Consider the following 27368-nt stretch of genomic DNA (forward strand, 5'->3'; position numbering starts at 1 on the left):
CTGAGTATTTCTGGCAAATATTATGATACTCAAATGAATCTGTATATGGAATTATTGGAGTTAGTTTTAACTCACAATTATTTTTCTTTTGATGAGAGGTACTTTCTTCAGCTGCGGAGTACCTTCATGGGTTCTAACGTCGCCCCTGCATATGCATGCCTTTTCTGGAAGTGGTGGAACAACATGCAGTGTATTCCATAACTGTTTGGCATGGTTTCAATATATTGATGATTTGCTTATTGTGTGGAAGGGTAACGTTGAATCTATAGAGGGATTCCACTTGAGGATACAGGATCAAGTTCCTGTTTTACAATTTACTGCTAGATATCATAATTAAACTATTGATTTTTTAGACACAGTAGTAATGCATTCTGGTAACTATTTTGATACAGATCTTTTCAGGAAGTCTAAGGATAGAAACACTCTTTTGCAACGACAGAGTCACCACCAACCTAGGGTTTTTAGGAGTGCACCTAAATTACAAAGAAAAGTGTCTGATCCGCTCACCCAACAATTGCGCTTAAATGATATGTGCAAAAGATTGATATACATACAGTAAATTGACCTTTGTGTCTGGCTATAACGCTACTAGTGTTAGCCTTCATAAAATTATTTGTAGAGATTTGTTTATGCTTAAGGGACACTGAACCCAATTTTTTTCTTTCATGATTCAGAAAGAGCATGCAATTTAAAGCAACTTTCTAATTTACTCCTATTATCAAATTTTCTTCATTCTCTTGGTATCTTTATTTGAAATGCAAGAATGTAAGTTTACATGCCGGCTCATTTTTGTTGAACAACCTGGGTTGTTCTTGCTGGTTGGTGGATAAACTCATCCACCAATAAAAAAGTGCTGTCCAGAGTTCTCAAACAAAAAAAACGCTTAGATGCCTTCTTTTTAAATAAAGATAGCAAGCGAACGAATAAAAATTGATAATAGGAGTAAATTACAAAGTTAATTAAAATTGCATGCTCTATTTGAATCACAAAAGAAAAAATTGGGTTCAGTGTCCCTTTAGGGACTCTTTGCCCAACATTGAGGAATTTCACAAACCACCTTACACAACGTTTCATGAGGGCAACACTGTACGCAGACAGCTGGTCGGGCTAGACAAGTGCTTTCATTGGCTAAACAGACAGTTTTGAAATCTAGGCGTAATGGTGCATTCCCATGCCTTAAAGGGACACTGAACCCAAATTTTTTTCTTTCATGATTCAGATAGAGCAGCAATTTTAAGCAACTTTCTAATTTACTCCTATTATAAATTTGTCTACATTCTCTTGCTATCTTTATTTGAAAAGCAAGAATGTAAGTTTAGAAGCCGGCCCATTTTTGGTTCACAACCTGGGTTGTCCTTGCTGATTGGACAGCCCCAATTAACAAGTGCTGTCCATGGTACTGAACCAAAAATGTGCTTGCTCCTAAACTTAGAGGCCTTATTTTTCAAATAAAGAAAGCAAGAAAACGAAGAAAATTTGATAATAGGAGTAAATTAGAAAGTTGCTTAAAAATTCCATGCTCTATCTGAATCATGAAAGAAAAAAAATTGGGTTCAGTGTCCCTTTAATTGCTCTCAATGCAATAGTATTATAAGAAGTGATAATATTTGTCACTCTTTTTCTGGTAAATAAAAATCCCACCAACAGGTCTATATTTTTATTATTTCTGTATTTTTGTATTATTTTTTTTATTGGAATTATTATTTGCAGTATTTTAAAACATTTTATTTATTTTTTTGTTCTGGTTTAGATAATTTATATACTTTTAATTCATATTGTAATGTAATGAAGCTTCATATGATGATGTCATTTGGGGTGGGGTCATTTTGGCTATTAAATAAATGATTATGTGTTCATTTGTATTGAGCCTGAGGAAGGGGTAGGAGCCCCGAAACGTTGCTCTTTCTGTACTGCTGCCTATAATAATAAAGTGAATGAAGAAAATTTTAGTCGTGCTTGCCTATTTTCTGTCTCTCTCCCAGTTCGTTTTCTTGTTTCTTTGTTTTTTGAGGACCTGTTCCTGAATGATGCATACAATTTTGGTGAAGACTTGATATATAGATCTGTCTCTGATCAACATACCTAAAAAAAATAGAACACATTTAATCTTGCTATTTTTTTTATATTATCTAACATTTCCAAACTAGGCTTAAACAAGCTTCTCATTCATTTATTGAAATTAAGAGACGTACAGATCGTACCATATTTCACTTTAACTGTAGTATGTTACTCTATGCAGTTATACCATTTGTCACTCAAACTAGTTTTCACTGTAAGTAATTTCTTTGGATCATAACATTTTGAAATATTTTTTTAAAGATTGTATGATGATTGAGGCACTTAAAAACTATTGAAGGGATTTCTTTTTTTCCACTGTAAAACTCACTTTAGATAACATAATACCTGGTTTCATAGTCCTAAGAATTCGAAGGGCAAAAAAAAAAAGGTCTTGATTTTCAAATTACATAGAGAACAATGCAAAACAAGTAAATGGAGCCCATGCCTTTTAAATTGGAATGGAATGTTGTACATTTCAAAACAACAGTGCAAATACATGGGAAGTGTTCTTTAAGTAACTCATTCATTTTTTCAGAAATGGGCCAACAAGGTCATTTCCTGTGTTCTGATAATATAGAAATGACTTAACAACTATGTCACATAAAACTTTCAACATGCATTTCAACATAAAGAAAAAAAATAACTGCATTGTGAGTAATATGTGGTTATAGCATATACAGTATATATATATGATATCATGTTTTGGATGTATTAGATTAAACATTTTCCGAATATTCAGTGATATCATAAAGGAACATGGGAAGGAAATATTTATGGAAGATTAGTAACATGTTAACATTTTTTAAAGAGGTTGTTTTAATTTAAAGAGACATTAAAACCATTTTTAAAATAAAATATGTAATTATTCATAATTAAAAAAACTTTGTAGTGCATTTTCATTAATTGTTTTGCCTGCTTTTACTTTAATTTAAATGGACAGACAGCATTAACTGGACAGTTAAACATATTGTTTAAAAAGATAGATAACTCCTTTACTACCCATTCCTGAGCTTTGCACAACCAACATTATTATATTAATATACTTTACAGGGAGTGCAGAATTATTAGGCAAATTAGTATTTTGACCACATCATCCTCTTTATGCATGTTGTCTTACTCCAAGCTGTATAGGCTCGAAAGCCTACTACCAATTAAGCATATTAGGTGATGTGCATCTCTGTAATGAGAAGGGGTGTGGTCTAATGACATCAACACCCTATATCAGGTGTGCATAATTATTAGGCAACTTCCTTTCCTTTGGCAAAATGGGTCAAAAGAAGGACTTGACAGGCTCAGAAAAGTCAAAAATAGTGAGATATCTTGCAGAGGGATGCAGCACTCTTAAAATTGCAAAGCTTCTGAAGCGTGATCATCGAACAATCAAACGTTTCATTCAAAATAGTCAACAGGGTCGCAAAAAGCGTGTGGAAAAACCAAGGCGCAAAATAACTGCCCATAAACTGAGAAAAGTCAAGCGCGCAGCTGCCAAGATGCCACTTGCCACCAGTTTGGCCATATTTCAGAGCTGCAACATCACTGGAGTGCCCAAAAGCACAAGGTGTGCAATACTCAGAGACATGGCCAAGGTAAGAAAGGCTGAAAGACGAACACCACTGAACAAGACACACAAGCTGAAACGTCAAGACTGGGCCAAGAAATATCTCAAGACTGATTTTTCTAAGGTTTTATGGACTGATGAAATGAGAGTGAGTCTTGATGGGCCAGATGGATGGGCCCGTGGCTGGATTGGTAAAGGGCAGAGAGCTCCAGTCCGACTCAGACGCCAGCAAGGTGGAGGTGGAGTACTGGTTTGGGCTGGTATCATCAAAGATGAGCTTGTGGGGCCTTTTCGGGTTGAGGATGGAGTCAAGCTCAACTCCCAGTCCTACTGCCAGTTTCTGGAAGACACCTTCTTCAAGCAGTGGTACAGGAAGAAGTCTGCATCCTTCAAGAAAAACATGATTTACATGCAGGACAATGCTCCATCACACGCGTCCAAGTACTCCACAGCGTGGCTGGCAAGAAAGGGTATAAAAGAAGAAAATCTAATGACATGGCCTCCTTGTTCACCTGATCTGAACCCCATTGAGAACCTGTGGTCCATCATCAAATGTGAGATTTACAAGGAGGGAAAACAGTACACCTCTCTGAACAGTGTCTGGGAGGCTGTGGTTGCTGCTGCACGCAATGTTGATGGTGAACAGATCAAAACACTGACAGAATCCATGGATGGCAGGCTTTTGAGTGTCCTTGCAAAGAAAGGTGGCTATATTGGTCACTGATTTGTTTTTGTTTTGTTTTTGAATGTCAGAAATGTATATTTGTGAATGTTGAGATGTTATATTGGTTTCACTGGTAAAAATAAATAATTGAAATGGGTATATATTTGTTTTTTGTTAAGTTGCCTAATAATTATGCACAGTAATAGTCACCTGCACACACAGATATCCCCCTAAAATAGCTAAAACTAAAAACAAACTAAAAACTACTTCCAAAAATATTCAGCTTTGATATTAATGAGTTTTTTGGGTTCATTGAGAACATGGTTGTTGTTCAATAATAAAATTAATCCTCAAAAATACAACTTGCCTAATAATTCTGCACTCCCTGTATAGCATTTAAACCTCTAATTTTCTTCCTGTTTCTAAGCCACTACAGACAGCCTCTTTTCACATGCTTTTTTATTAGCTTTTCACGTTAAGAGACTGCTAATTCATGTGAGCCCTATAGATAACATTGTGCTGTCTCCCGTGGAGTTGTGGCTGACACTGCACTAGTTGGCTAAAATGCAAGTCAAATAAAAAAATAATCATGTGATCAGGGGGCTGTCACAAGAGGCTTAGATACAATGTAATCATAGAGGTTTAAAGTATATTAATAGAACTATTTTGGCTGTGGAGAACTGGGAAATGTTAATAAAGGGAATTATCTATCTTTTTAAACAATACAAATTTGGTAGACTGCCCCTTTAACTCTGAAAGTTGTAGTGTTTCTATTCCCCAAGAGAAGCTGTGTTGCTTCCCATAGAATGCAGAAACCTGACCCTCTTTTAAGCTGCACAGTGATTGGTTCATTTATGCAGGATATTGTCCCTAATTGGCCACCATAGCAAATGAAGTTAGATAAACCACATTCAACAGGCTTTTTAAGCAGTTTGTCCTGAGCCCTAAAACAATACATAAAAAACAGTTTTAAATGGTTTAAAACATTTATTTACTGTATATGCAGATGCTTTGCAATACAGTGATTAATTTCTGATGCATAAATAAAAAAAATACTTTAATGTCTCTTTAAACTTAAAAGCACACTTAACACTAAATAAATGCTAGATAGAATGATGAATTCAAAGATAAGATTAGTCTAAGAATAACACGTAGATGTATTTTTAAAGTTTCATTAGTTATTTAGATATTGACAAAATAAGTGTAAAGTTTTAATGTCTATAAAACAATGGGAGCTGCCATGTTGTAACTTAGGTTACCTTGCTGTGGGCAATTAGGGACAGTTATAAATACGTCACTAGAGTGTGTAGCCAATTGTTGCACTTCCATTCCTAACAGGAACTGAAAAGCTTAGTATTTCAGAATGGAATTACAGGAAAAGGGGACAAAATAAATAATGAAAGTATATTGCAGTTTTTTCTTATATATACAATTTATCATTTTATATTACCATCTCAAAGTGTTTAATGTCCCTTTAAATAACATAAAATATATGTTCACAACTGATACTGCAGTACATATGTCTATATATCTCCTACAACTGATGTGCAATTACAATTCTCAAGTAATATAAAAAATAGTTTATTAAAGGGACAGTAAACACTGAGATTTATAACAAAAAAGTTTAGTTATGCATAGTAAAACCATTTAGCAATTTAATTGTGTTATTTATTTTGACCCTATTTAATGTAATTATGCTCTGAAAATTGAGCGATTTCTTATTCTCGGAAGTTTAAATGCACCCTGCTAACCTATCAAGGCTAACCCTGCTAGATATATGTCCCTAATTGCCTGTAACTGATAACAGCTGCAAAATAATGTGACTTGTCTTGTTGTCTGCAGACTAAAGCCCAGATTTTCTTAATAAAGCAAATGGTGGATGGGGTTTGGCTGTTAGAAACTAACTTCAGTAAAAAAAGATGCTAATTTGTTTTAAAAACATTAAGACTTGGCTGGTATGATATTCTATAGTAATACAACAGAAATGTCTTAAAATTATAAAGTGTTTACTATACTTTTAAGTGAGGGAAAAACATAAGCTACAATATCCTCTTTTAAGGGTCAATTTATTAAGGTGCGGACGGACATGATACACTGTATCGTATCATGTCCACCGCACATCGATAAATGCCGACAGCTTAAAATGTCGGCATTCATCATTGCATCAGCAGTCCTGGTAAACTGATGGTGCAATGCCACCCCCTGATGATTCGCGGCCAATCGGCCGCTAGCAGGGGGTGTCAATGAACCTGATCTTATCCGATCGTGCTAATTGCTGTCCGCCACCTCACTGCCTTAACTTCGCTTCAGGCGGACCTGAAGCGGAGTGGGTTGGAAGCAGCATCCGCTGCTTCATAAATTGACCCCATAGAGTGAACTAAGAAAAAATTATAATAAAACAGCAATATTTAGTAATGTCACACCTGTAATGTATGATTTATTTTTGCCAGGAAATATAAGTTGGGTTAATTTTCGGGGCGAGGGGGCAAAATAGCAAAGGCCAAGCTAATTTTTATAACTCTCCTTTAATGTATAACAACAAGTATTTGTTTGACATTTGAGTGTAATTCGCACCAATTGTGTTTTGCTCCAGTGGTCTAGGTTATTACATCATTGGGAGATTGTGTTGTTATAACTAACCCTTGTTGTACTTTTTGTGTAGAATTTTGAATACCCTTAATATGTCTGACAGATCTACTAGAGTTTCAGGAACATAATGGCTATAAATAAGGAACATTGAGACATATTGTCCTGATCTACCTTTGTTATGCAATATATTTGCTATGTTGAAATATGGTTTTTCAGGGGAATATAATTATTATATTATATTTGAATAAAGCAGGAAATACTAGATGTTTTCAGTTGATATTGCTGCATTAATACTCATTGACTGGTAAGGAAACCTCTAGAGTTTAACTGATAGAGAGGGAAAAGCCACCACAATAGAATCTGGTTTATGAAGCATGGTAACATCCATTTAAAAAAAAATAAAAACTTGAGGAACCATTTTTTTGCCAAACAAAAAGAAAGCAGTGAGGACTATTTAATTTGAATTAAATTGGCTAACACAGACACATCTACAGTTTTATTTGTGGAGAGGAACAGAGCCACCACAATTCTTAGTTACTAAGCAATTAGAATGATACACAATCTCTTCTCTACTCACTACTGTATTGTAAAAATAGAAATAATTTACCATACAAGTTTTACACAAAGGACAAATTATCAATACTGCCAACACAACTGCTGCAATATGGTGTTCAAGAAACGCACGTGCACATCCAACTTAGGTATGCTCTTCAACAAAGGACACCAAAGGATACCAAAAGAATGAAGTAAATAATAATAAAAGTAAAATAGAAAGTTTTTTTTATTTATTTTTTGTGTGCAATTTCTATCTGAATGATGGAAATGTAAATATGACTTTCATGTTCCTTTCAAAAACTAATTTGATTTGTTGACATGGGGCCAGTAACAGTTGATGCTAATTCTCAAAATATAAATAACTAGAAAAGTCTATTAAAATAGCAAGCTCTACCTCAATCATGAAAGTTTAATTTTAAATGTCTCCCTTTGACTATGTGTTTAACCAGTTACTTTACAGTGGCATTATTTCTTAAAATATTTAACTGCAATAATTGCATATATTTTTTAAATGACTCATTATCTCCTTTTTGTTAATATAAACTTGTATAAAAGCAGCACATATTAAAAACACAATGCAACAGCTTTCAATTGATTTGTGAATTACAAGTTAACAGCAGTCTTTAAATAAATGGAGACACAGAGAAAAATAAAAATAGATACTGCATCCTGTGACTGAACAGACATAACATATATGGAGTTTCTACCTAATTAAATCAAATAACCATGAAAAAGGGAGGCTTAGCAATATTCAATGTCAAAAACTTTAATTTAAATAATGTGGACACTGCACACTTAACTTCAAACTCTCGGATTTAAATGATGGATTTAAATTTGAATTGACCCTTTGACTTCCTGTCAGTATTGGGTTATGCTCACTTACTGTCCCCCCTGTTAATGAGCTGTATATGAAACCAATTTGTGAATCACAAGAGATGTAGAATACTACTTTACTCTTCTGATTGGGTTATGCTCACTTACTGTCCCCCACCCCCGTTAATGAGCTGTATCTGAACACAATTTGTGAATCACAAGAGATGTAGAATACTACTTTACTCTTCTGCTTGGGTTATGCTCACTTACTAATTACTGTCCCCCTGTTAATGAGCTGTATCTGAACACAATTTGTGAATCACAAGAGATGTAGGATACTACTTTACTCTTCTGCTTGGTGTCATCTGTTCTTAGGTTACCTCAGCATCCAGTCTTTCACTTGCTAGGAGGCATCAAGAGGGGTGCCTCCTATTGGTACCAATTTCTGCTGCTAATATATTGAAAGAACACAGGTGGCGCTGCAGCACAGCTTTTCCTTTGACCCATGTACTGCAATGCAGAGAAGCGTTCCTGTACCTGCCTCTCCATAGCATTACATGGGGGGAAAATATTTATTTTGGGACTTTTTTTTGTTTTAATTAAAATTTAATTAAGCTTTGGCCACATATGGCAGGGTAGGCACTGCCTCCCCCGCCTCCTATTAGTGCACGTCCCTGGCTCTTAGTGACTTAGCCTGGCTGATTTAGCCTGGCCCCTATAAATGCACATGTATTTATGTAATTGAGCTTGTGTGTCCATTTTTGTTTGTGTTATAAGTGTTAAAAAGAAATGTGAAAAGGAAATGAAGGAAATATATGAAGAGTAAATGAAGAAAATATGAAAAGAAACTGTGAAAAGAAATATGAAATGAAAAAAAAGAGAGCAGGGGGGTGGAGGGGGGGGGGTGTCATGTCTCAGATTTTGCCCTGGAACTCAGAGATTACCTATTGTCTAATATTTTTACACATACATAACTTCTAATGTCATTTGTTCTGAAGAATATCACATTGATTTTATACAACAATCATATTGAATTCATGTGTGTTCTATGTAATCACTAGTAGCAGTGTTAAAGGGCCAGTAGATGCCTTGATATTACATGGCATTTATTTTGTGTTGCTATAAAATAGCATATAAATCAAGCATATTAAAACAAATTAACATCATTGTACTGGAGTAGTTTTTTAATAGCCAAACTCCTCCACTAATTGTATTATCTGAAGGATCTAATCTGGGCTTTAGTCTGCAAACAACAAGGCTAGCCGTGGCCATAAAGTTACTATAGAATGCATTGTTTTGCAGATGTTATCAGTTAAAGCCAATTAGAGACATGTATATAGCAGGGTATTCCTTGAGAAGTCATAAGGATACATTTCAATTTTTAAGAATGAGAAATTCTATATTTATTTGTATTATATTTATTGAAAATACTGCTCAGTAGGTATTGATTTTTTTAAAATGTAAACCTATTTTAGTAGTGCTATATTTGTTTAAATATATTCCACTCTCCACTATTCCACTATTCCACTCATATGGCTAACAACACATCTACCTTTTTGTGACTGTCAAAAACTACAGTTGGGCAAATAGTTTTGCACATTTGTTAAAAAAAGAACAAACATTAAAAATAACAAACCTTTGGTCCATTTTTTGTTGCAAACAAATGTGGAATATTTTCTAACAAATATTATCTTTCCCTTAATTGAATAAAATAGTTTAATATGTAGATATTAATATCTAAATGTTGATTCTCATAGACTTCAATATGTCTGTGGGAACCAATATTCAAATGTAATATCTGAATATTCAAATGTTACCTTCAGTATTCGATTGTTCATTTTCGTTCTATAGAAACATTTGAATGGCAGAATAAATGTCATGGGAACTTTTATTCTGCCGTTTCAATGCCAAAATACAGACACTCCCTCATCTTCTATTAACAACTTGACCTAATTAATATGTCAGTCTGATACCAGCTAAATTAAATTAGCTTTATTTCCTAGTCAGCAACTGAACTCCAGTCTAGTCACTTATTGTCAAACCAAAATGAATCATATTGTCATATAAAGACTAACAAACACTCATTTAGTTAGTGGTTAATGTATTCATGGCTTCATATTGAACTAAAGATTTGTGCAGATATATAAAAAGTCTCCATAATATGTTATAATGAAAATGGGCTTTTGTATTCATCTGTCCACTGCAAACACGAGTGGTGTAGAAAACTAGCTGATAGAATAACAAAATAATATTAAAGAGACTATATATATGGTACATGTATTTAAGTTGACTGTCGACCATTGCAAACTCTAAAATTAAATCTAAGCAGCATTTAAAAATGAAAATTAAACTTAAAAAATATAATGTGTTTAAAATGTTCAGGTAAGGTTCTATATTCACATTTTAGTCAATGCCACAGCCAAAATCACTGAAATAATTTGTTTCCAGTGTTTTTAATAAAATGTAAATTAAATTATAATTATAATAAATTATAATATAATTATAATTAAATTTGTTCATGAGCTATGGAGATATTATGCTCCACAACATACATTCTTGTGCATTTATATATATAGGCCGCGGACAGAAATCAACCCGATCGAATACGATCGGGTTGATTGACACCCCCTGCTAGCGGCAGAATGGCCGCAAATCTGCAGGGGGCGGCATTGCACCAGCAGTTCACAAGATCTGCTGGTGCAATGATAAATGCCAACAGCGTATCATGTCTGCTCGCACATTAATAAATATATCCCTTTGTTACAACATTATATCAAATTAAAATGAGCAAGGAGATATATAAGGAATTAAACATTTTTTGATGAAAGATGTCAGTGCCACTCAAAAATATATAAAAACAATAGCGTAGTTACATGGTGTTGCTTAACTTACTTTCTGTATTGCTACATATGTGTTTATGACTTCTTGATATGTAGTGTACACAATTCATCTAATATAATGGCACATCATATTTAAGTACTATTTTTCATGTTCGTATTTGAAATTAAAATGCCACATTTTTTTTATTACTTTTTTATTATTTTAAATGTATTTACATAGTTTTACCTTATCGTATTTTCTGTACTTGTTAATCTATGTCTGAAAGACCATTGTCACTTTAAAATAACACAGTGGGGGAAAAAGAGAAAGGATGGTAGGAAATGGCAGGTGATTGTCTCAAATTTTGGATTTTGTGTTACAGAAATTGTGTGTATATTTGTATAATCATCTTTATATTGGCTCTACACCTCCCTCTAATTGTATCTACAAAATATGTTTTTGGGTATTTGTATGCAAGTGAAAAAAGTTAATTCTAATTTGTAAGTCCCCCATTGTATTCAGGAAAAAAAAAACTATTTCATCTGTGTGTCTCACAAAGTCTTCATAAATATTTATTGGGTTTCTGTAAAAGCATTCAAATAAACCTTTATTGCAGTCTTACATTAGTTGTTAGCTAATCTCAATATTTCAAGGCATTGATTCTAGTTAAAAAAATTACATGCTTTCATTCTTTAAAGTATGTCATTTTATCACTATTGATCCTGCAAATCTATGTGTTTAACTCCTTGAGAATTGCAAAGGACTGAAGGTCCCGAGTGGAAACTGACGTGTACAACTAGCACTGATGATTGGATCAGCAGCAGTTTCCACTAGGAACCAGCAGTTCCCTGCAGCTCCAAAGCAGCACTTTAAATATGTATTTACCCCTTTATGAGGTTGAAGGACATAGGGCAAGATTTTTTAGTCTGTGAACAGACAGGATTCATATGTGAACCTGTCCGCATTCTATCGCAGATTGTGAGTCGTATATATTCCCCGTATTTATCATTGCACAAACAAATGCTTGTGCAATGCCGCCCCTTACCCTTGCTCAACTAATTGCATGAGAGTAGGGTTTTTCAATCACCCCAGACTGAATGAATCTGGGGTGATTCATAAATATCAGTAGCCCATAGAGTTGCAGGGTCAATAATGATAAAATTACATGCTATAATGAATGAGAGAATGTAATTGTTTTCCACTATAATTGCCCTTTAAATAAGTTCATTTGAATTCTCTAGTAAGATTTACTCATGATGAGCTTATTATATTGTCTCACTACCTTTCTGACAGGAATAGTGAGATAACAGGAGGTCAAGAGGACTTCAATGACAGCGCTCAGTAGAGTATTGCCCGTATCTCTGGTGAGAAAAGAACAAAAGAAAGATGCCTGAGGAAGTATTCAGACCTGAAAATGCCTCAAGGTGGCCTTCTAAAGACAAAAGTGTTCTTTCTACAGACATTTACATGCACAATCACTGTTTAATAATATAAGAATACATACATTCCTTAATATAAGTAAAAATTCAGTTTGTCCAAATACTGAATATTCGCAGAACATTTTACATTCATTTTCATTAATTGAATGTTCCAGAGCTACAGGTGAAAATGTTTACCTGGAGCTTTATGCAATTGAAAATTGCATTGCTCAAGATCTGTCTAAACACAAAACCTTACAACAACAAAAAAAAGATTTGTGTAAAAATGTTTTCTTGCCCCAAACTCCTAGGGAAGCCAAAAAGCAAATTCTGTAACTTACAAATGCTGCAAATCAAAAAACTAGTATATGCAATATGCAGAATTGTGAAAACCTAGGCAGTGGGACAGTGCAGAAATAGTCTTGCAGAGGTACCGAAGCAAAAAGGGACACTCTGTGTCCCTCTCTGCATCAGGCAGTGGGTGGTGCCGATTGTTGGTGGAGTTGGGAGGGTTAGGAGGTAGGCGGGTGGGCAGCCCTTCGCTGGAGGGGGGTGGGAGGGGCGGGAACAGGTGGGACTGCTACACTAAATGTATGCTACGAGCGGCAGGGAGGTGGAAGGAGGGAAAAGGAGGTACAGGGGGATCCTAGAGTGGAGGGGGGGAATAAAGGCTAGGGAAAAGATCTTGGAGGGCTTTAACACTAGTCTGCAATAAAAAGATAATCACTAGTTTAGGCAAACACTCAAAATGGTTTATGTTATAGGCTTCATTTGAAGGGACAATAAACACTTTGTGATTGCAATATAAAATGTTTAATTAAGCACAGTAAAACAACTTCTCATTATTTAATTTTCCTACTTTTTCTTTAATGTAACTCTAAAAGATTAAGGGCTCCATATATTAAGAAACATATGCTACTTTGGAGCCTTTGCGGGGCAGGTTTGCACGTGACCCTGCTTCCCGCAATATAAAAAGCAGTACTCACCAGACCACTGCTTCTTACAATCTCAGCCACCGCTGAAATTACCCTGAACACCCTTGCTTGAGTTGATTGACAGCATAATACGCTCACTTGAGTGTGTAATGTTACATACGGGGAGTGGACTTACAGGGTCCGCTGCCCATTCACCATTAAGCTGCGCAGACAGGTTCTCAAGTTGAGAACCTTGTCCGCATGGCATTTACTGTATGGGGTCCTATGAGTTTTCCATTTCTGAGAATTAGATGTGCACATGACAGGCTTCACAAACCTAACCATGTGACTAATTGGACTCAGCAGGGATGATCAGATAAGAAACTACAAAACTATGGATATTTTACTCACAAAATGACTGTGGCAAGCTTTGTATACACCAGTAACAAGTCTGGATTTACTGCTACAAATAAGACAATTGGTGGGTGGAGTTTGACTATTGAAAAACAATTGTTGCAAACACAGTGTTAATACATTAAATTTTTTCCCCACTCATATATTTTATTTTAAGACAATAGAAAAAATATTCTAATCACAAGGTGCTAACTATCCCTTAAAGTACTTGATAATTTGTTTAACATAATCAAGATTATTTTTCCTGTGCATAATAAAGTATTGAATAGAGAATTACATTTTGAGTTTAATGTCCTTTTAAAAACATGAGATATTTGAAAACACCCTGATAATCAATTTAACCAGAACACAAACAAAAAATCTTAAAATTACAATAGGGCTAGATTACAAGTGGAGCACTATTTAACACTCCCATGCATTATGCTCATGCATTAACTCCGCTAGACTTTGGCTTTTTACACCCGTCGGGTAGTGCACGTATTACAAGTTCAAAGTAAATAGTTTGGTTCGCATGCTAACCCAGCGAGTAAAAAAAAAATGAAGTCCGAATATCTTGACCTCGCTAACGTGTTCCCCCATAGACTTCAATAGAGCGTGAAAAGTGGGAAAAAATTATCGCACATTGCAGCCTGGGGAGTAAGGCCTAATACCTCACAGTGGTACCAGATCGAGCAGGCATCATTGCCTGCAGGGATTGAGCTGGCCGACCTGATTTGGATCCCTGACCACGCTGATGTTCTCAAAGGAATCTATAGCCCCATCATAAAAACATGCCTGAAAAACTGGAGAGAACTTCGCTCACACAAATCGATAGCACCTCACCCTTCACCTATTCATTCTATGAAGGCCATGCTGCAATGCCTCCCTGATTCAAGACCTAGACGCTGGGAAAACCTAGAAATCAAGCAGATCTCTGACCTTTATAGAGGAGACCGCCTCATGTTACCGCCATCCAGCTTCCCAGTGGATGACTTCCCTAGGGATCTGCAATTTGAATACTTGAGAGTGACCTCTTTACTTCTCTCCTGGGGATTCCCCAAGGCGCGACCACAGACTCTCACACTTTGGGAGAGACGCTGGATGGCGGGCAGATCTTTCAAGGGCTCTCTGTCCTTTCACTATAAGCTTCTCTTAGACTCCCCCCACTTTGTCAAACCAGGGGCAGTGAAGGCCTGGGAGAGGGACTTGGGGGTGGTGCATCGGGATGTAGCCTGGCAACGAGCCTGTTCAAATCTCTTTGAGCTATACATAAAATTAACCCTGCGCTGGCACTGGGTCCCAACTAGGTTGCATAGGGTGTTCCCCCTCAGGAGTGCAGATTGTTGGAGAGGGTGCGGGCAGAGGGGCACCCACCTCCATGTGTGGTGGGACTGCCCCAAATTGAGTGTTTTTTGGAATTCTGTCGCGAATTTGCTCCGCCAACTTCAGCTGTTGCAACAGTTGTCTGGAGAAGTTGCACTCTTTCACCTAGGGCTCCACACACTCCAAAAACCCTCTAGAATCTTATGTAACATTATTTTGCTTTCGGCCAAACTAATCATAGCTAGACAATGGGCTAGGGACTCTCCTTTAACTCTGACTCCGGTCCTAGAAACAATAGACTATTTGCAAAAGATGGAAGAATACTCCCTGAGAGCGGAGGCACGATCTGATTTTTATTCCTCAGTCTGGTGCCAGTGGGATGAGTATCGGAGAACTAACTCATAACTAGAAGGCAGTCACTCTGACATTCAAGGCATATACATTACCCCGGGGCGAATTAGTAGATCTCCCAACCTCATACAACAGTCCTCTACCCAAGGCCCCTTCTCTACTTCCCTCTCCCCCCCTCCCACCCCTTTTTTCCCACACTTTACCTTCCCCCTCCCACCTCTCTCCTTTTTTTTTTTTTATTTTCCCCTTACCCCCTCCTCTTCTCTTCACCTCTACCACACTTGATGGCTTATAGAGAGGCTCCTCGGACCCTGCAACCAGTAACACTCTCTATGTGTTTACATTAAATGCAAAATCACACATATCTCCCCTCCCCTTTTTTCTCTTTTTTTTCTTCTCATTCTACGATTCCTAAATCTCATAACCAACATACCGCTGTGCTTTGGGAGGCAACTATTTTGCTTCTCTATGTACACTTGATAATTCTATATGTATACCCTGAAATGTATATTTGATTTCAAATAAGTTCTTATCCGTCTTGTGATGACTGTTAAGTTGTTTGCCCATTGCATTGCAAATTGTGCCTTTTGACTTCCTTCTTATTTCCATGGAGGTCTTGGTCCCACTGATGGATCTGTTTTGCATAGAGGTCAATGCGAATTCAATAATAACAAAATGAGGTGTTCCAAAATGTTCACACATGTCAGCCTGTCGTATATTGTACCGTGTTTAGTTTCTTACTATGTTAGCCCTGCTTGTACCTGTAACGCACTGTATGTCGACTGATGTGTATTGTTTCTGTTATTGTTTACCACCTCAATAAAAACAACCTTTACAAAAAAAGTGGGAAAAAAGCTAATATCCTTACTCGCATGCAAACCCGAACGCATTTTTCCAAGTGCATTTACCTAACATAATATATATTTCATGTTTTAATGTACATCACATTCATATGTTCTATTTATTCATAAATCATATTTCTACTTTTATATGATTTTGTTTGGTAAAATATATAACTCTATCTATCTATCTATCTATCTATCTATCTATCTATCATCTATCTATCTATATATATAATGCAAAAAAGAGTGCAGTCCCACTAAAACAGCATCTACCAGGGTGCAAGCAGATATAAATATAGAATTGAAAAAAGCATGCACTCACTGGATTTGTGAAAAAGGTGCTTTTATTGGCACATCCAAAATAGGTAACGTTTTGGGGATCAATCACCCCTTCATCAGACCAAGGAACTGATGAAGAGGTGATTGATCCCTGAAACGTTCTATTTTTGATGTGTCAATAAAAGCACCTTTTTCACAAATCCAGTGAGTGCATGCTTTTTTCAATTATATATATATATATATATATATATATATTCTATACAATATCTATCTATCTATCTATCTATCTATCTATCTATATATATATATCTATATATATATATATATATATATATATATATAAAGAAAGTTCATAGGTACATGCACTCTCACCAACGTTACACCTGCCAGAAGGGACGTTATAGGTCCCGAAACGTCACATTAAAGTTTTATCACGTTTGATGTCTAAAGACCAGTGAGTGCTTTGTTCTACTTACTACTATATATATATATATGCAAACTATTCACTGCTCTCTGGTGTTTTTTACTCTCCTGTAACTCTCTTCTGGTACGTGAATACAGACCCTGTCAATCTGCAAACTATTCATTGCTCTCTGGTGTTTTTTACTCTCCTGTAACTCTCTTCTGGTACGTGAATAGAGACCCTGTCAATCTGCAAACTATTCACTGCTCTCTGGTGTTTTTTACTCTCCTGTAACTCTCTTCTGGTACGTGAATAGAGACCCTGTCAATCTGCAAACTATTCACTGCTCTCTGGTGTTTTTTACTCTCCTGTAACTCTCTTCTGGTACGTGAATAGAGACCCTGTCAATCTGCAAACTATTCACTGCTCTCCTGTAACTCTCTTCTGGTACGTGAATATTTACATAGAGCAAATGATTTTAGTTTGTTAATTTAGTCCTACATCTGTTGTACTGTTATCCAATGTCTTATTTCTAATGTTCAGTTAATTGCCATGTGATGTTCAATCCTTATCAATACTTGCTATTATTCTAAAATTTATAGCTGTCTTATTCCATAACTTTAACCTCCCCCAAATTTTATTGTCTGTTTACTTAACATCTCACCCTGGCCAGACCAGAATCTAACTTTTCAATTGATCTTTCCAATTGTCTTTGATTAGCAAATTTAGTGGACTCAGCTGACTGTCCTCCCTGCATATATTTCCACTAGTTTGGGATGTGCATTGCACAGTTGTGCATTGCCTGGGCAGTGTACATTGTAACAATAGCATATGTTCATATTTTCAAAGTGAACATTTTATAAGTGAGGCATTAGCAATAGAATTATACAAGAATTAAGTGAACATTTTATAAGTGATAAATTAGCAATAATTATACAAGAATTGGACAAGGATTGGGCACGGGGCAAGAAAAAGGCAGGTACTTTTGTAATATTATGTTTAATATACCTTACTGTTTTCTTATGCAATTGCTACTGTAATACTGTGCCTTATGTATTTAACTGGTTCCCTCTTTTGTAAAAATGCCTAATATCTTCATATTCCTTTTTGCTGCCTTTTGTTTCCATAACAAACTACATTATTCAATTACTCCTTCTCCCTCTCCACCTGCACTGTTCATTAGCCCATCTCTCTTAAACTCACCTTACTTTTGTACTCACAAACTTTACCTATTCCTAACCACTCTCCCCCCTGCACCTTGTTTCAAAAGCAGTCTCATTACTGCAAATCTGTATCTCATCTCATGTCACTCTCCCTCTTGCTTTTACTAACTGCTGGTGACATCTCCCCTAATCCTGGTCCCCAACAACTGCCTAGCCGTGCACATCCATGTATACAATCCCACAGACCCAAAAAACAAAACTCTGACAACCTTACTCACATTCCTCTTGCATTAAAAGCCACTACCCCTTTCACTTGTGCACTCTGGAACTCTCGCTCTGTTTGCAACAAACTCACTTCTATACATGACCTCTTTATCTCCCACTCCCTCAACCTTCTGGCCCTAACAGAAACCTGGCTCTCTCCCCTAGACACAGCATCCACTTCTGCTCTGTCACATGGGGGTCTCCACTTCAGCCACACTCCTAGGTCTGGTAATAGACAAGGAGGTGGTGTAGGTATTTTACTTTCCTCTCGATGCACCTTTTAACAAATACATCCCATCTCTTTCCTCACATTTTCCTCATTCAAAACCCACATGATTAGCTTATTCTCTCCTCTTTCTATACGTGTTGCAGCCATATACCGTCCTCCTGGCTCCTCAACTCAATTTCTAGATCACTTGGCTGCCTGGCTACCTTATTTCCTTTCCTCAGGCACCCCTTCCCTCATTCTTGGTGACTTCAGCATCCCTCTTGACAATCCCACTGCCTCCTCTGCAAAACAACTTCTGCAACTGTCTTCCTCTTTTGGTTTGTCACAATGGACTGATTCTCCCACTCACAAAGATGGTCACTCCCTTGACCTGATCTTTAGCTATCGATGCACTCTCTCGAACTTCACAAACTCCCCCTTTCCTCTTTCTGACCACCATCTCCTTACTTGCAACATATCATCCCTCCCTACAACTCTCCCTCCTTCTGCTCCTCACACCAAACTTCACAGAAGCATTATGTCATTAGATCAACAACAGCTTTCTAATTCTCTCAAACCTCTCCTCTCATCCTTCTCCTCCTTTTCCTGCCCTGACCAATCTATCTGCCACTATAATTCCACCCTTACATCCGTCCTTGACAATCTCGCCCCTCTTACCATAGCTCGGAAATCAAACACTCATCCTTAGCCCTGGCATACTCCTCTGACATGATACCTACGCAGATGTTCCCGTACTGCTGAGGGGCACTGGAGAAAATCTAGGAGTTCAGCTGATTTTCAACATTACAAATTTAACTTGAACTCCTACTACTCTGCCCTTAATTTCCATAAGCAACACTACTTCTCTACTCTTATCTCTAATCTTTCTTCAAACCCAAAACGTTTGTTCTCCACTTTCAATACTCTTCTCCGCCCTCCCCCACCTCCTAATACAACTTCTCTGTCATCTCAAGACTTTGCTAACCACTTCAATAACAAAATCAACTCCATCAGAAATGAAATCAGCTCTCAACATAATTCCGTTCTCTCACCCCCTCAAATGCTCTCAATCAACCACAACCCACATAACCTTAAACTTAGCTCATTCTCCCCTGTTACTGAGGAAGAAGGAAGTTTTGGCACTTATACTGCACTCTCACCTCACTACCTGTCCACTTGACCCTATCCCCTCACAGCTACTCCCCTCCCTCTCTGCCACCCTTACCCCTATACTCACACACACATTCAACCTCTCCCTCAGCACCGGTATATTTCCCTCATCGCTGAAACATGCACAGGTCACACCTATCCTCAAAAAACCTTCCCTTGATCCTACCTCCCCATCCAACTTCTGCCCTATTTATCTCCTCCCTCTTGCATCAAAGCTTCTCGAAAAACTAGCTTATGCACGCCTATCCCATTTCCTTACAATAAACTCCCTCCTTGACCCATTGCAATCTGGATTTCGTCCCCATCACTCCACAGAGACAGCAATTGTTAAGGTTACCAATGACCTACTTACAGCAAAATCAAAAGGTCACTTCTCTCTGCTTATCCTCCTTGATCTGTCCGCAGCCTTTGACACTGTTGACCACCCTCTTTTGCTCCAAACCCTCCAATCCTTCGGCATCTGTGACACAGCCCTCTCGTGGCTCTCTTCCTTCCTGTCAAACCGTACCTTTAGTGTAGCCTTCTCTGGGGCCTCCTCTGCCCCATCACCACTTTCTGTCAGAGTACCGCAAGGCTCTGTCCTCAGTCCCCTTCTCTTCTTAACCTACACGTCATCACTAGGTTCCCTAATAAAGTCCCATGGTTTACAATATCATATGTATGCCGACGACACCCAAATCTACTTCTCTGCACCAGACCTATCTCCTTCCTTGCTAACCTGTGTTACTAACTGTCTTTCTCACATCTCTAACTGGATGTCCTCTCACTATCTCAAGCTAAATCTCTCCAAAACTGAGCTCCTTATTTTCCCACCTTCTTCTAAACTCTCCACCCCCAATCTCTATATAACTGTTGACAACTCCATCATTACCCCTACCCCGCATGCCCGATGTCTCGGGGTCACATTTGACTCAGATCGATCTTTCTTTCAGATCTTTTCTTTCACTCCTCACAGTCATTGGCTAAAGCCTGCCGCTTCCACCTTAAAAACATCTCTAAAATTAGACACTTCCTTACACAAGACACAACTATGATTTTAATCCACTCTCTCATTCTTTCCCGCCTCGATTACTGCAACTCTGTCCTCTCTGGTCTCCCCACCTGCCGCCTAGCTCCTTTACAATCCTTAATGAATGCCTCTGCCAGAATCATCTTCCTTACACGTCGCTCTTCATCTGCTGCACCTCTCTGCCAATCCCTTCACTGGCTTCCTCTTGCCTCTAGGATCAAACACAAAATTCTCATTCTGACATAGAAAGCACTCAACTGCACTGCTCCCCCCTATATCTCAGACCTTGTCTCCAAATACTCTCCCTCCCACCCCCTTCACTCTGCTCACAACCTCCTACTCTCCTCCTCTCTTGTCACCTCATCACACTCCCGTTTACAGGACTTCTCCAGACTGGCTCCCATCTTGTGGAACTCTCTGCCTCGCTCCACAAGACTCTCTTCTAGTTTTAAAAGCTTCAAGTGCTCCCTAAAGACTCTACTGTTCAGGGATGCATACAACCTACCCTAACCTTTCTTTATACCAGTTCCTCTCCTCCATTGCTATCCCCTGAACCCCCTTAGCATGTAAGCCTAAGAATCCAGCTGTTTGTAGATCACCTTCTTAAGAGCTGACTACAACAGTGCAACTCTTGGCAGGACCCTCTACCCATTTGATCCCTATAATTGTTTTGTTGTACTCCGCATTTGTTTATAGCGCTGCGGAATCTGTTGGCGCTCTACAAATAACCGCTAATAATAATAAAATTTTATATATATATGTATATACAGTATATATAATTATATATATATATATGTATAGATATACACATATATATATAGGAATATCTATTTAGAAATACATGTTCCACTGTTTGAAAACATTAGAATGTGAAATATGAGACCTCATATCTTTGAGCCCTTATAACTTTTTATTGCAATATATATATATATTAGATAGTGCTATAATGTGTAATTGTACTTTTAAATGTAATTTTGATTTTTTTTGTGTGCAACTTTTTAGTTAAGCGCAACAGTTAACTAGAGTTTTGAAGTCGTGCCATCACAATGCGCAAAGAGCTGCAATAAACCCCTCACTTGTAATTTAGCCCATAGTAACAAAGAATTTCTTGCATATGTTTCAGTCATCCTAGACAAAACATAGGAGCTTATTAGCATTTATGAACTTTTAATACCTAAAATGTTAGGAATAGTTTTAAAAGTATAACTCAAGGGTTAACCATAAAAATGTATACAATTTTGTACACAACCTTTTTTTCCTTTTTTTCCCACTGATTTCCTTGATTTCTTTAGTTGTGTACTAAGAAAAATATATTTTCCTTAACACAACAGAATTTAATTAACACCACTCTTCTTTTTCTAATATTTGAATTTTCCCCTAATCTAAATAATATATAAAATGACAGATAAACATAGATCAGAAAAACAAGAATGGTGTTAATTAAATGAAGTTGTGTTAAGGAAGATATGTTCTTCTTGGTACACAACTAAAGAAATCAAGGAAATCAGTGGGAAAAAAAGGAAACAGGTTGTGTACAAAATTGTGTACATTTTTATGGTTAACCCTTGAGTTATCTTTTTAAAACTATTCCTAAAATAGAACAGAAAGTATCACAATGTACAAATATTTTATAAATGTTTTATCAGAAGTCAACCAAAAAGTATGAGCGATAGTCAAAACAATACATTAGCGTGGAAGGAAAACCAAAACATCAGCATAATACACATGCCTTGTTCAAGACGTCATGCCTCAAGCTGATACCAAACATTGTAGTTGTATTTTTCCATTGATTTGTCATGTAAACTAATTGAAATAAATTAATAGGCTTTTTAGCAATAATAGTGTTTTTGACAATCATAACATCATTTTTCCATATGATTATGTTTTACATAGACTACATTACATAGTCAGAACAAAACAGAAGTTTGTATCATAGTACCAAATTCTCATAACTAGCAGTCTCATGTCAGAGTTTTTGTGCTTTTCTATGTATTGAACCAGAGGCCTTTTGCTACAGTTAGAGTTGCCACCCACCCCGTATTTTACCATCATGGGCCTAGATTACAAATGATAGCGCATGATGCATATCGTGACCCTTCACTAGGAATATAGCTCAATCTTATATTGCAAGCCATTGGTAAAAGAGATTTATCAGCGAATGTTAGAGTGACAGACATTTGTTTAGCTTGCCATATACTTTCATTGGACAGCACAGAGTGCACTTTCATCGCTCATATTACAAGTGGGGAGTTATATGTAGCATGCAAACTCAACACATAATAGAGCGGCCAAATGGAGCACGACTGTAGACCTGAAGAAAAGTGTTAGTGCTAGAAAAATGCACGATAAAACACACGTTTAATATATTAAAATAAAGCACTTCTCAAACAGAAACACACACCTACTCACACACACACACACACACACACACATATATATATATATATATATATATACACATATCAAATGTAATTTTTTATCATGATTTAAATAATGTGCACACATACATATATACACTTACATATATATATATATTTATATATGCATACACTTTTATATATATATATATATATATATATATATATATATATATATACACACTGTATATACATAAAAATACACATACCTTTGAGCTATTCCTAGTCCAACACCTTGTCATATACCATATCCCTTTAAATGCACCTTCAGCTTAGTGCTCAAGCGATAGCAAGGACATGAGTCTGTTATTCAAGAAATTTAATGTGCACCATGCTATTCAACCTCAAGATGTTAGCACGTTCCTAGGCTTTTGCTTAAAAGGACAGTTTACGCAAAAATGTTCTCCTCTTTAATTTGTTCCCAATGATTAACTTTACCTGCTGGAGTGTATTCAATTGCTTACAAGTATTTTCTTTACCCTCATATTGGCATTTTTAATAGTTTATTTAGAGTGTGGTGTCCCCACCTATCCTGAAAGTTTTTGGCCTCGAGGCCAAGCTGTTTTAACACAGCCAGTAGAAGAGATTACACTCCCAGTGGGTTATAGAAGAGATCCTATTATATAAAAGGCCAAGTGTGTTTGTCCGAAGCTGTCATGCGCAGTAGAGACAGCACGAGGACATGGTCCGGGCAAGGTCGGGCATGGCGGGTGCGGGGCCAGGCGCAGGCAGCGTGACAGAGAGGGGAGAGAAATAGAAAGAGAGGGGGAGAGACAAAAAGAGATAGGAAAGAGCTAAAGAGGTGGAAGTGCAGAAGAGAGGGGGGAGAGAGCAAAATAGAGGGGAAAGAGCAAAAGAGAGGGGAAAGATCAGAATAGAGGGAAGAGAGAGAAAAAGAGAGGGGGAGAGAGAGGAATAGAGAGGGGGAGAGAGAGTAAAAGAGAGGGAGAGAGAGCAATAGAGAGGGGGAGAGAGAGAGAGCAAAAGAGAGGGGAGAGAGACAGAGCAAAAGAGAGTGGGGGAGAGAGGGGGAGAGAGAGAGCAAAAGAGAGGTGGGAGAGAGCAAAAGAGAGGGATAGAGAGAAAGAGCAAAATAGAGGGATGGAGAGAGAGAGCAAAAATGGAGAGAGAGAGACAGAGCAAAAGAGAGGGGGAGATAGAGAGCGCAAAAGAGAGGGGGGGAGAGCGCAAAAGAGAGGGGAGAGAGAGCGCAAATACACATACCTTTGAGCTTTGAGAGAAGGGGAGAGAGAGTGCAAAAGAGAGGGGGAAAGAGAGAGCGCAAAAGAGAGGGGGAGAGAGAGCGCACAAAAGAGGGGGAGAGAGAGAGCGCAAAAGAGAGAGAGAACGCAAAAGAGAGGGGGAGAGAGAGAGAGAGAGCATAAAAGAGAGGGGAGAGAGAACACAAAAGAGAGGAGGAGAGAGAGCAAAAGAGAGGGGGAGAGAAAGCAAAAGAGAGGGGGAGAGAGGGAACAAAATTGAGGGGGGAGAGAAAGAGCAAAAGAGAGGGATGGAGAGAGAGATCAAAAAAGGAGAGAGAGACAGAGCAAAAGAGAGGGGAGGGAGAGAGAGCAAAAGAGAGGAGGGAGAGAGAGCGCAAAAGAGAGGGGGAGAGAACGCAAAAGAGAGGGGGACAGAGAGAGCGCAAAAGAGGGGGAGAGAGAGAGCACAAAAGAGAGGGGGAGAGAGCGCGCGCAAAAGAGGAGGGAGAGAGAGCGCAAAAGAGAGAGAGAACTCAAAAAAGAGGGGGAGAGAGCATAAAAGAGAGGGGGAGAGAGCGCAAAAGAGAGGAGGAGAGAGAGCAAAAAAGAGAGGGGGAGAGAGGAGAGAGAGAGAGCAAAGTAGAGGTGGAGCGAGAGAGAGTGCAAAAGATAGGGGGAGAGAGCGCAAAAGAGAAGAGGAGAGAGAGAGGGGGAAGAGAGAGAGAGTAAAAGAGAGGGGGGAGAGAGAGAGCAAAAGAGAGGTGGAGCGAGAGAGAGCGCAAAAGAGAGGGGAGAGAGCGCAAAAGAGAGGGGGAGAGAGCACAAAATAGAGGGGGAGAGAGCACAAAAGAGAGGGGGAGAGCGCACAAAAGAGAGGGGGAGAGAGAGAGAGAGCAAGGGGTGTCCTGCAAAAAATGACCCATGTGAACGGGCTTTAGGACTAGTAAGGACTAGTAAGGAAATAAAATGTTAATTTTCCATTGTTCTCTCCAAGTATTGGTGATTGGTTTATGGACAGATATAAGATAAAGAAGTAGGTATATGTACACAATGTGATAAAGTATCTGATTATACTTACAAGCTCAACCCATTTTATTAGGTTGTGTCTTCAAAACACAAAATCGCCTAATTCATATACACAAATAAGCCTTAAAAAGCAAATGTCATGCATTTTATACCCTGCATCTGATAAAAAAAGTACTTGGAAAAACATTAAGGGAGAAACAATTTTATAGTGTACTGTCACTTTAATCACATTTTACTCTCAACTTGTAATATGAGAGTATAAATGGAAGAGCTATGGATTACACTCATCATAGCACCATCATTTTTATGGTCCACTTCTAACGTAGGCCATGGCCGGTATTTTTAAGGTTCATTTTAAGGTAAATAATAAAGATTAAGGGCTAGATTACAAGTGGAGTGCTAAATTATTGCACCTGTAAACAGGCAAATTTGCCTTTTTGTTGGCGCACAATAATTAAACAGCCATTACAAGTGGCTGGCTATTGTTACCCCAAGCTCGAAGTATCGATTAGCGCTTGAAAAATGAACCAGAGATCCGGTTTATGGGAACTGCGTGTTCCCAGTAAATATATATGAATATATACATATATATTTATGTGTTAATATGTGTATATACACTTATTAACACATAAATATATATGTATATAGTCATATACATATATATTTACAAACTGCTGCCATTGCTACACTACTTACCCCCTTCGTTGCACAGAGTTCTGATGCCGTCTCTGACGGCATTAGAACGAGGCTCCCAGTGGAGCCTATGGAAGCGCACTCTTGTGCAATTGCTTTTAACGTGTAATACCAGCGCACATTAGTGTGCGCTAGTATTACAAAGTGGAGCACTAATATCGCTTTCTTGAAAGTGATATTTAGTGCTCCACTTGTAATCTGGCCCTAAATATAAAAATTATGGTCCTATTATTCTAGAACTTCTTTTAAAGCTCTCAGATCTGATGGGATTTGAGATTATCTCACCAGTTCTGCAAGGTCCCTCAAATTTTTTTAGAAAGGTAAATTTGAGCTTGAGAGCTGTTTTATTTCACTAAGCAGTATAACTGTCCAAAAAGCCCCCAAAAGACTTTGCATGTTTTCTCTCTTAAACGTTATTCGTAACTATCAAATTTAACATTAATGTTTGTTGATGCTGAGGCCTCTAGTTATTAAGGTGTGTTGGACCTGTTCCGACAGTGCAGATCAGGTCCGACAGACCTCGCTGAATACGGCGAGCAATACGCTCGCCGTATTCAGCATTGCACCAGCAGCTCACAAGAGCTGCTGGTGCAACGCCGCCCCTGCAGACTCGCGGCCAATAGGCCGCCAGCAGGGGGGTGTCAATCAAGCAGATCGTACTCGATCGGGTTGATTTCCGGCGATGTCTGTCCGCCTGCTCAGAGCAGGCGGACAAGTTATGGAGCAGCGGTCTTTGTGACTGCTGCTTCATAACTGCTGTAGGCTCGCCAGAAACACGGTGCATCAAGCTCCATTCTGAGCTTGATAAATATGCCCCTTAGACTTGATTCTGTAATCTAGTGAATTTAAAATGTATATATTGCTGTGTCTTTGTCTTAGCTATAGCAAGGGCTGTTTTTATGGTTTTATGTAACATATTTTAGCAGTTCTTTTCTTGATATTAATTCAGTAACATTAGTTATCTTTAAATTTCTTTCTGGCCCAGATTTACACGTAATTAAAAAAAAAAAAAAATGTTGCACATTAAATTAAAAAAAGAAACAAAACTAAAATGATTAAAAACATATAAAAACATACACATGGATCAGACCTAAATGATTATTTTTTCTAAACTTTTACTTTTGCAGTGCATTTTTTTTCACTTGGTTACTGTTCCATTCAGCTGCTATGGTTTTGCACCCAGCTGCATTTTAGGTGATACAGTATTTGAGGCCATTATGGCTAATGTAGCAGCAA

This window comes from Bombina bombina, chromosome 5 (assembly GCF_027579735.1).
Source record: "Bombina bombina isolate aBomBom1 chromosome 5, aBomBom1.pri, whole genome shotgun sequence".
NCBI lineage: Eukaryota > Metazoa > Chordata > Amphibia > Anura > Bombinatoridae > Bombina > Bombina bombina.